The sequence below is a fragment of the Sorex araneus genome, chromosome 5, assembly GCF_027595985.1.
Source record: "Sorex araneus isolate mSorAra2 chromosome 5, mSorAra2.pri, whole genome shotgun sequence".
Lineage (NCBI taxonomy): Eukaryota > Metazoa > Chordata > Mammalia > Eulipotyphla > Soricidae > Sorex > Sorex araneus.
Window position 1 is genome coordinate 194,964,172 of NC_073306.1, and position 12,653 is coordinate 194,976,824.

Here is a 12,653-nt window from a genome sequence, read left to right on the forward strand (position 1 = left end):
ACCTGGGGCCACTCTCTATGATACAAAACACAGCAGCACCCAGCAATGCATGTGGATAGAAGGGGGGGAGCAGGAATCTTAACAATGAACTGAGCAACAGCCCTGGGCAAGCCAGGCTGTGCTCCTGCCCTTTGAGCCATGACCCTCACACTAAGAATTTCTTTCATGTCCATTCAATATATATCATATAATAAGTAAAATCAGTTCATTCACATGTGGAAGATAAAGAAACAAGATTAATGCGCAAACAACAACAAAAAGCATTTCCTGAGGAGGAGGGCTTTGGCATGGATAACCGTGGATATATAGGATCCATTGTATGGTGGTATGAAGTAAATATACTTTTTATTGGAATCATAATGTGGAAGGCATAGGTTTAAGACTATAATGCCATACTTCTGACATCTGTATAATGTTATAAAACTATGTCTGTTCAACAAAAGTTAAAATATAAAAAGATACACTGTCAGTAAATTTACTCTGAAATTTTGTCCAGCTAACAGATTTTGAGTGCTTGTGCTTGGCGAGTACCGTGTGGCCACCCACCAACGAGATGGTCAGACTTCTCCATCAAAACCCTGAATGAACCGTTTGAGGCTCTTCCTGTTCCTGGAGCAAGCAGATATCATTGAGACGTTACTGGCGCCCGCTAGAGCAGATCAAAGACCAACAGGATGACAAGTGATACAAGTGCTTGGCAAGTGTTTGTTACTGTGGTACCTAGAGCCTCTATGATACCAAGGTGCATAAGTAACTCAGTGGTAAAGTGTAATACTAAGGTAAGAAGTCAAAGAACAGAAGGAGAAGGACTATATATGCTGGAGAAAAGGAAATGTTTCATAGAGTAGAGGACTTTTTTTTTACCAGAAATATCTTTATTTTATTTAAATATTTTTTATTTTATTGAATCACTGTGAGATACAGTTACAAAGCTTTCATGTTTGAGTTTCAATCATACAATGATCGAACACCCATCCCTTCATCAGTGCACATTCTCCACCACCGACATCCCCAGTATATACCCCCTTCCCATCCCCCCTCTGTGGCAGAAAATTTCCCCCATACTCTCTCTACTTTGGGGCATTATGGTTTGCAATATAGATACTGAGAGGCCATCACGTTTGGTCCTTTATCTACTTTCAGTACACATCTCCTATCCCGAACGATTCCTCCAACCATCATTGACTTAGTGATCCCTTCTCTATTCCAGCTGTCTTCTCCCTCAGCTCATGAGACATACTTCCAGCTATGGAACAATATTCCTGGCCCTTGTGTCTACTGTCCTTGGGTGTCAGTCTCATATTATGTTAATTTATATTCCACAGATGAGTGCAGTCATTCTATGTCTGTCCTTCTCTTTCTGACTCATTTCAATTAGCATGATACTCTTTATGACTATCCACTTGTAAGCAAATTTTATGACTTCATCTTTCCTAACAGCTGCATAGTGTCCCATTGTGTAGGTGTACCAAAATTTCTTTAACCAGCCATCTGTTCTCAGGCACTTACGTTGTTTCCAGATTCTGACTATTGTGAACTGTGCTGCTATGAACAAACAGGTGCAGATATCATTTCTACTGTGCTTTTTTGCACACTCAGGATATATTCCCAGAAGTGGTATTGTGCAGTCATAATGGAAGCTCAATTTCCAGTTTTTGAAGGAATGGCCATACTGGTTTCCAAAAAGCCTGAACCAGTCATCATTTCCACCAACAGTAAAGGAGTGGAAAAGACATTTTTTTTTTCATTGAAATTACACTGCATTATAACATTAGATAGGTTTTAGGCATGCAACATTATAAATTAATGTGTGCACACATTTATTTCATTGCTAACCATTGATATATTTTTTGACTGTTTTGTTTTGTGGGACACACCCAGAAATGTTCAGGGTTTACTCCTTTCTCTGCACACATGACACTCAGACATCACTCCTGGTGGTGCTCAGGGGAATATACAGGGTATTAACCCAGGTTGACCATGTGCGAGGAAGCATCCTATACTGTGGCCATCTAAGGACTTTCTTTAATGCAAGTTGAGATGAGGAAACAATATTGAAAGGTTTTGATCTGACTCATATTTAATGTATCACTCGGGCTGCTGATTTGAGAATAAAGAGGAGCAAGAAGCAGAGACAACATTAAGGAGGTGGACAAGAAAAGAACAAAGTGGCTGGAGATGGTACATCGTGATCTGATTCCAAATCTAATCTATTTGAAAAGTAGAGCTGAATTTCCCCAAACAGGTGATTCAATTATGACCCTAAGAATTTAGATGATTCACTTTCTCTTCTGAATCTAAATTCTATAATTCGGAGAAGCTTTTTCTCTTTTGTAATGTAAGAATAGATGTAAAATAATGTAAGAATGTAAGATAGAATCTTACATTCACATAGAAACTAGTACTTTAAAAGCCTGAAAAATGTATGAATATATAAAATTATATATAGCATATATATGTATATATATGAAAAATGTACATATATAAACACACATTTGTACATGTATGTAACAGCTTTTCAGTTATTTTCTCTCTTTAGGAAGCTTTATAATAAAGAAAAATACATGACAAGTGCCTTTAAAGAAAAAAACAAATATTTCCATTTGTTTAAAAGAAATCTTCTCCAGTTAATTATCTTTCGACTACTGAAGTATGCTGGACTTGGAAGTCTTCAAGCCCATGTTCTCCCTTGAAATCATATCTTGCTAGTCTTTTTTTTTTCCTTGCTTGCTCTTTCAAGCTCCTGTTCTTTCTTGAGCTTGAAAGATTCCTTTTCTTCTCCCCCCCACCCTCCTATCTTTTTAAGTTTCATTCAATAATAAAATACTTTATCTTACTAAAAAAAATTTTTTTAAGTATGCAAGATTCTTAGTTTCTGGTGGTTAAAGCAAATGTTCAATTTCTAATGAGTCCAGAATTATCTTCTCATCAGAGAAAAAAGAGGAGAACCAAGATGTGTTCAAGGTTAGAAACAAAGGTAAATTATCTGTGGCAACTCTTTGACTTAGTGACTCTGGTGACCCAATCGAACTGTACCCCTCCTATGAGTGTTTGCACAACCTTGCCATGAAGGTGCTATGGCAAGTGAAAAGAGGAAGTCAATATAGTACAGACTCTCAATCTAAATAACCCAGCCTACATTTTTTATTCAATCACACTCCATCTCAGTTTCCACAAGTGTTAAATATTTACCATTCATAAATTTTGAGGAAAAGACAACATATCTGATAAAAACTCTTTTCCTAGGTCACATGCTAAACAAACAGGTTGAAGCACCTTAGAATTGAAAGGATTGGAAGGCACCGTCTAAGATACTGAGGGTGGGCTTTAGAGACTCATTCTCTGTGAAAAAAGAAATTTGAATTGTGATAGATGGGCAAGGGAAACTACTCAATACAAAGTCACAGACAGAGGGGTGACCCCTGAGTATCCAAACCTATTGAGAATGGGGAGCTTGAAATGGGTAGTTAGTCTCAAAGTAGATGTGTCAGTGTAGATGCTAGCATTTCTGTGAGGGAAGGTGATTATGTGATGTCTAGTAAAAAATGACATGATAGACTCAACAAGCTTCAACTTACTCAATTATCCAGTCTGCTCTAAGTGTTCATTTAAAAGTTGATTCATCTTACCCATCATGCACACTTTCAATATCAAGAGAAAGTCTCTTGTTTTCAAGAGAAGCAAGACTTTACTTATTACTTTCCAAATAATGGAACTTTGAAAAAAAAACAATTTATACTAATTTATATTTATTTATAATATATTTATAATATATTTATTTAATATAATATATATTTATATAACAATATGTAATTGTATAAAATGTCGATATTAAATATATAATAAGTTAATTATATTTATATAAATTAAATTTATACTAATATTTGGAATTAATTTCACAAATTCATGGCTTCTAAATTCACATACCATTTTACAATAAAGTCTCATATAATTTTCCCTGTTATCCTGGCATAAGATGTCCATGGCACTTTGAGGCCACGTGCTTCCTGGAGCTTGGTTTTATATCTAGATGTTGACCAATTATGGGATTACACGACACTGGGGGCAGTTTCTGGGTGTGACCACTTAGCTACTGGAAAATGGGGGACCTGGGGGAAGAGGCCCAGTCCCAATCCGAGCAGGCTTGGAGATCTCAACCCCGGGTCCCTCACACCTGGGTTCTGCTGCTGGTTCCTTCATGCATGAGGCTCGTCCAAACATGTGGAGAGGGGCTTTGAGCATGGCTGTGGCTGGGTTTCAGGAGTCTTCGGCTACCGGGGCTCTGTTCAGGGGAAAGAGGGAAACTCAACCCACCCTCTCCAAGAGGCCCCGGTGAAGACAGCCAGGTGCGGAGACAAGAGATTCTTGGAGAACCTGGCAAGCTACCAAGAGTTTTCCTGCCCGCATGGAAGAGCCTGGCAAACTCCCCATGGCGTATTCATATGCCAAATACAGTAATAATGATGCGTCTCATCTCCTGAGCCTGAAAGAGACTCTAATGCAGCACGTTGGGAAGGATGAGTAAAGAGAGACTGCTAAAATCTCAGGGCTAGGATAAATGGAGATGTTACTAGGCCTGCTGGAGCAAATCGAGGATCAACGAGATGATAGTGATGATAGTGATAGTGATAGTGATCCTAGCATAGCATCAGGTACAAAAATGTATATTTTATCCATACTGTTTAGAATAAAATGGTAAAAATCCAGGTAAACCTGGGTTCAGAAAAACCTCTTGTTCCACAATCCTTTGAAAAGTTATTTAACCTCATTAAAATTCTATTTTTCTTTTATGGTACAAATGGGGATGTAAGGGGGTCACAGTATAGGGTTTTTATTCATGTTAAATAAATCATCTAAAACACCCCGATGCTTGAACACAGTAAGTGGAGTTATTGTTACACATTTCAAGGCATTGTTACATAAGATAATGGTAACTAGCCTGGGTTTATTATCACTACATAGTTTATTAATTAAATTTGTATATCTATAACTTCTTTAAAGCATATAATTCAAAGCAAAAAATAGTAATAGGGTAGAGAAATGAAAAGGTAAGCATAAGCATAAAGGAACTTAATAGACTCTCTTCGAACTCACTGGTGCCTTCTCTACCCATATTGAGTAGTTTTGGGGTTAGGCAAGTCAACTGATATAATACAATATCTCAGTACAAGGAAAAATAAAAATAGGATAGTCATATCCACAAAAGCAGAAAAAGCATCTGACAAGATGTAATTCCTCTTAATCACAAAAATTCTCAATAAAAATGGGGATAGAAGGAATTTTTCTCATGATAGTTACAGTCATTCACTACCAACCCACAACACCTCACATGCATTATTTACCTGGCTCCCTAATAGAAACATATTATCCCCTTTTACTTAACAGGGAAACTGAACAGTAGAAGTATTTATTGAAAGTATCGGCTAGAGTCTGGCAACTCTGAAGTCTGGCCAGTTCCCACCATTAGTAAGAACTCAAAAGAAGTTTTTCCTCCTTGCAACTTAAAATCTTGGGGAATGAAAGGCTCTTAATAAATAGAAGCAGAGAAATTTGGGTGATCACAGTCCTTAGAAAATGTAGATATCGGGGCTGGAGCAATATCACAGCAGGTAGGGTGTTTGCCTTGCACATGGCCGACCCAGGTTTGATTCTCAGCATCCCATATGGTCCCCTGAGCACCGCCAGGAGTAATTCCTGAATGCAGATCCAGGAGTAACCCCCGTGCGTCACCATCCAAAAAGAAAAAAAAATAGATATCCCTTGAGGTGTTGGGGGGAATGTACACACACCCACAAATACCCAAAACACACAAATTCCTCTGCACACTTTCATGGATTTATGGATACAGTTTAAGAAAGCAAGTTTTGGAGAGATGCCTAAAGCTGAGTTATCCCAAGGACACCTGGCTACCTGAGCAAATATCTCTGGGCCTAGGGAGTGGGGCCAGGACAAGTCCTGTGCAACACCTCCAAACTTCACAGAGCTGACAGCCCAGGAGAAACTAGAAAATTAGAAGGGAAAATTGAGTAGAAGCCCGCTGAGCTCAATGAGTGAAAACAGTAGTACTATAGCACTATTGTCCCGTTGCTCATCAATTTGCTCGAGCGGGCACCAGTAAGGTCTCCACTGTGAGGCTTGTTGTTACTGGTTTTGGCCTATCGAATATGCCGAGGGGAGCTTGCCAAGCTCTGCCGTGCGGGCAGGATACTTTTGGTAGCTTGCTGGGCTCTCCAAGAGGGATGGAGGAATTGAATCAGGGTCGGCCATGTACAAGGCAAGCGTCCTACCCGCTGTGCTATGGCTCCAGTCCATCAGCAATATAAAGCAAATTAATTAGTACCTGTTAAGGGACAGGTGTGGGAATTGGGTGGGAAACTAGGGACATTGGTGGAGAGAAGGGCACGTTGATAGTGGGACTGGGATTGGAATATTGAATATCTGAAACAACTGAGTTGTGGGCAACTTTGTGAATGAATGGTGGTGTTTAAATACAGTTACATAAATAAATAAATAAAAAGAAATACAAAGTAAATAAGCATTTTTCCTTTTTTTTAAGAAAAAGGAAAGTTTTGTATAAAGATACTTTAAAACTAAGGTAGAAATGTCATATATACAATATCAACATGCTAGGCATATATTCAAAAGAAATTAAGTCACTAGTTCAAAAGGATATATCTGCAGCTGTATTGTTCACATGGAATCGACCTAAATACACATTGACCGATGACTGAATAAAGTGACTGTGCCCAAAGGAATATACTACCTGCCAAATGAAAAGAGGAAATCGTGGTGGCCAGAGAGCTAGCACAGGAGTTAAGGCGGTTGTTTTTCCACGCAGCCAACCCCTCTCAGAGCCCCAGAACCACGTCTTGTCACCCAAAACACTGCCACATGTGATCCCTGAGCACAAAGTCAGGAGTAAGTCTTCAACATCACTGGGTGTGACCCCAAATTGAAATATATAAGTAAATAATGAAATTGAGTCTGTGAGGACAAAATGAACAGCAACTAAAGAAATTATGGTAAGTGAAATAGGAAAGGTCGGAAGGTAATTACATGGTCTTACTCATTTGCAGAACGTGTATTACTAGAGCAAGTTATCCTGGGAGTTGGGGTGGCCAGCAGCTGGGGGAAGGGGAGCCAACTCCCAGATTCAGTGAAAACGACGAGGTTTACAGAAAGAAAGGCAAGGGGGTTTGGGGGAAACGAGGAAGCTCTGGTGGTGGGTGGTCCTCCCAAGAGGTGCTAAAGGGGCACAGTGGCCTTTCAAGCCAACCTGGTGGGCAGTTTATCATCAAAGCAGTGCAGCTCGGACCCTGCACTGTGGGGGCACCCAGGCACTCAGGAAGTGCTGGAAGGGTCCTCGGCCAGCCCCGGTGGTACTCGGGCTTCCAGGGTTGCCCGTAGCAATGCTAAGGTACCAGATGATGCTGAGCATCCCACCGAGGTCTGTGCAGGCTCAAGGTGCACTTGAACCATTGTAATATCTCCCGGCCCCAGGAGCGGAATCTTTCTTTTTAAAAAAAATAAAAATTATTTTATTATATTGAATCACCATGAGAAAAAAAATACAAAGCTTTCAGGTTTAAGTCTCAGTCATACAATGATTGAACCCTCATCCCTTCACCAGTGCATCCGCCACCAAGAACCCCAATATACCCCCCTCCCACCCAGCCCCCACCTAAGTAGCTAATGATCTTCATTTTATTCTCTATACTTTGAATACATTCAATATTTCAATAGAGAACTCACTATTTGGAATTTCCCCCCAACAATCAGGCCTGCTGAAAGGCATCATTTAATACTTTCTTTTCATTGCTGAGAATGAAGTTTTGGATTTCTGATATTTAAGTTCAGTTCACAGTCTAGATGCATGTCTGTAAGAAGCCGCTCTGGGTGCCAAAATGGGTTAGAAGACCTCTCGGATCATAGTCTTCACAAGTTGAGGGTCTGTTTCGAGAGCAGCAGCTCCGGATCTTATCTGGGCTGAGGGCATGCCAGTACCACCCCCTTCCCATGATCGCCTATGAGCCACAACATTGCAATGTTCCTACCTCTGAGTGGAAGTCTTAGGAGGTGGCTCTCGCCACATGGATGATGCCGCCACCGCCATTTTCCACGCAGAAAAACAGGGTGGAGAGGGAAAATCCCTCCCCGGGCGGCACATAGTCGTAGTACAGCTCATAGCCTAGATGCATGTCTATAAGAAGCCGCTCTGGGTGCCAAAATGGGTCAGAAGACCTCTCGGATCATAGTCTTTACGAGCAGAGGGTCTCTGGAATCTTTCTTGTGATGAGTTGGTACTGGAGCTTCAGTGCTCGGAGTGGTGAAAAGTGGACACCAAGTCCCATAATATTGTAAACCCAGACCGGAGAGATAGCCCCAGATAAGGAGCTTGCCTTGCATGAGACGAACCTGCATTAGGTTCCCTGCAAGCCAGATTGTCCCCTGAGCCCTGCCAGGAGTAATTCCTGAGCGTAGAGTCATGAATAAGTAGCACATTATAACCAGCTAGTATGACCAAAAAAAGGGAGGGGGGAATTATAAACCAAGAAATCACTTAATAAAAAGGAATGCTGTGTGACGGACACAGAGGGGAACATTGAGAAAGCAAATAAGCAAGTAATGAGATAATAGTTTTTTACCATTTAAAAATAGTCTGCAACGGTACAAACCCATGTCATAAACATGTTTACAAATGGAGTAGCCGTTTGTGGAAAAGGGAATCTATGCCACCTGCAGTCACGTGTGAGAACCAGTGTTTCTAACTCCAGGCACCAATCACCTTGATCTGCTGCACCTGTTGGTCTTCAACCCACCCACGGTTGGCGCTGGAATGCTCACACGGTGGGCAGGGCGCCTGTCTTGCCTGCAGTCAACCCGGATTCTAGCCCCCGCAGCACATACAGTCCCTCGAGCAACGCCAGGCATTAATCCCTAAACAAAGAGCCCAGAGCACAACCCCTAAACACCTGAGCACCACCAGGTGTATCCCCAAAACCAAAGTCAAAACCGAAACAGCAAGTCCAAGGTTGGTTCGGGTGTTAGAAATGTTAAGGACTCCCGGATGAGTCTCCCCTTTGGAGAACTGCCGCTTTAGACGGGCTTGTCTCCAGCGCTAAGGGAACAGGCACACCTGGGGGTCCGGCCATGCAGGCTCGCCTTCCCGGGGCAGGCGCCCGCAGTCCAGGCTGGAGGCTCTGGTCACACCGCAGGGATTTTCTGTCGCCGCTTCAGGGTAGGAGTCACCCATAGATTACTGACTCCACCATTTAAAATAAAAATTGGGGTCGCTGCTCTCCACCGAGCTGTGACCCGAGTGGACATGCGGCCTCTCCGTTGCTGAATGACCATGATCCCCAAGGCCACCTATCTACTCTTGTCACCAGCAGCTCCTTGCAGAAATGTCTCTAGACTGTGAACTAAGCCACGGCCCCATGCTGCTCCAGGAGGGAAAAGGTTTTCCCGTCATCCCGTCATCTTGTAAGGACCACTAAAGAGAAGTACGAGCTTGCAATGAAGCAATTTCTGGCAGAAATTTCCCTGGACCTAGTTACTAAAATATTAAAACACAGAAATCCAAAACCACGATAGCGGCCACGTGACCTCATATCTCTTCATTCTCAGCAATGGAAAACAAATTATCAAATGCTTCCTTTTCAGCAGGTCTGATGGGGGGGGGAGGGCTCCAAACAATAATAGTGAGTTTTTTGTTGAAATATTGAATGTAATCAAAATAAAGAGAAAGTAAAGTGAAAATTATCAGCTACACAGGTGGGGGGCTGGGGGTGGGAATGGGAGGTATATTGGGGTTCTTGGTGGTGGAACATGTGCATGTGCAGTGGTGAAGGGATGGGTGTTCGATCGTTGTATAACTGAGACTTAAGCCTGAAAGCTTTGTAACTTTTCACATGATGATTTAATAAAAAATAATAATAATAAAATTGGTTTTGGTTTGGAGAGATAGTGCAGTGGGTAGAGCGTTTACCTTACATGCGTTCCACCCAGATTTAATCATAGCATCCTGTATGGTCCCCAAAATCCTCCAGGACTGATCCCTAAGCCCAGAGCCAGGAACCTGTGAGTAAGCCCTAAGCCCCAGGTGTGGGCCCAAAACCAAAAAAGAAGGGGAGGGAGGAGGAGGAGGATGAGGAGGAGGAGGAGAAGGAGGAGGAGGAGCACAAGCCCTGCAGTACAAGGTGTTTGCGTGGTAAAATAAAAATTTGTTTTATAAGTACCATTGTTTTAATAAATACCATTGTCTTAAATAGCTTTGACTTACCTTTACGTAATAAACGCCACGTTCCTTGTGCAAAACTTAAGGAATCTATAAAATAATTTAATATAAAATATATTCACTAATATATCACTAACATACTTTGAAATCAGTCACATGTGACCATTTCCTTCTTACTCCAATTACCTCTAAGTACTTTAGTGTTTTTAAAGAAAAGTAGACTTGGTTGTTTTTGCAATCCAATTCACACTACCAAGAATTCATCATGAGACCATTATGTGAATTGTTTTGTTTGTTTGCGCCACTGTTACTTAAAAAGGGGGGGGCACAATGATTATTCAGTGAAATGTGGTAAAAACTGGGGGAAAATAACTAGTTTTTCACTGAATTATATAATGCGGTTAGAGTTGCAACTCTCAGAAATGATCTGAGACGACTTGAAATGAGCTTCGTCAGCTTGTTTAAGGGGTGGTGACGGGTCAAGGATGCAGCTTTTGAGCTGGAGTAAGTCTGGCACCAAATGTCCCTGTCCCCCCACATACACCTGAAGAAACTCCTTAGCGACCATTGTGGCAGAGAAAACAAGGCTAAATAAAGTGATCAAAAGTGACTTTTAGGGGGCATGCTTATATTATCCTTGACTCCTGTGTTTAAAGAGAACACAGACAGAGAAGGAAAGAAATCAAGGGAGGAAGAAATGAACAAGGAGTAATACGTGAGGGGCTGGAGCAATAGCACAGCGGGTAGGGCGTTTGCCTTGCATGCGGCCAACCCATGTTCGAATCCCAGCATCCCATATGGTCCCCTGAGCACTGCCAGGGGCAATTCCTAAGTGCAGAGCCAGGAGTAACCCCTGTGAATAGCTGGGTGTGACCCCCCCCAAAAAAAGTAATAGGTGAACATCAGAGTTTCAGTTATAGAGGTGAGATAAGAGAGGGTAGACCCTCACAGATGAGTGAGGACATACCCGAAACATAGGCTCAACAGAACTAAAAATGAGACCAAAGCCGGAAGCACTGAAGCTTTGTAATTCGCCTGTTAAATTGACAGGTGGGGGTGGAATGGGACTTGGCATAGAGAGGGATTCTAGGAACACTGGTGGAGCTAAGTTGACACAGGCAGAGGGACAGAGGGATTGTTTTTGAATTGTTGTATGCCTAAGATGCAGCTATCAGTACCTTTGTGAATCATGGCTCTTGAATAAAAAAAAAAAAAAAATTAAGTGACTCTTAGTAGCAGTGCCCCAATAGTCTATAAAGCTAAGGCCCAATTCAAAACTTCAGCCCCTACATGAGGGCAAAGGCCAAGGTCATTCAGCACACAATTTCTCTTCCACATCCATAAATACCCTGGGCTCTACTCATCCGATCACTTCTGAATTCGTCTCAAAGTATGAAGAGTACAACCATTTTATAACTGCTACCCACTTTCTATAAAATCCAACAAAGAGACGCAGGAATTTGGAGCAGATCCAATTTTACACATGGATTCATATCGATATACCTTGAATACGTTTAATTTAAAACTAAATGTTCTAATTCCATTTTATTCCTTGGGGACAAAATTTGGGGATAGGGGTATGCTGAGAAATGGAGTGTTATTTGGCCCAAGAAGGATGGACAAGGCCTCTCTCGTTTCTTTTAAGAACCTGAGCCCTGTGTACAATAGATGAACCCATGTGTGTGATCATACTAAGTGGGAAACCAGCCTTGGGCTTGTAAGTCAAGCATTCTTAAATTGCAAATACCAATGTCAAAATAAGCAAACTATGGATGTTTTTTTTTATGGAACAAAAGAATCTTGGCTTAGCAATGACAGAAAAGTTTACTCTTGCCAATGAGAAGTGTAATTGCCCCATTTACTTAAAAGTAGTCTTCCTCATGAAGTCAGCTTTTAACAAACATCCACAATATCAGCTCTTCAGCAATTTTTTCAACTCCCATTTTCATGAAGTTGTATTTTCATGAACAGACAAGAATTCATTTGTCCAGGCATCCTAAAATTCTAGATCCCATAGGACTAAATTATATTTTATTTCCAAAAGAATATCCAGGCGGTCGGTCTTTTATATATCACAAATTTTATCAAGTCTTTGAGTTGTCCATAGATACACATCCCACTTCATTTTAATTATATATTAAATATACCAATTAAATGCATCTGTTTGTGTACCTTTTAAATGATTTATTACAATGGGTGTATTTAATATTCACTTCTATTCCTTAAATGTTTTTGCATTCACAGAGTTTTCATACTTGAAAATCCTAAAAGGAAAGCATCTTTTGAAAGACATTAAGGAAAGCATCTTTTGAAACTTCCTGCTGTAAGCTCATTTTCCTGGCCTGTTATTATACATAATAAGAGACTTGATTTCACAGCTTCTATAATAATACACTATAAATTTTACATTGGCTAT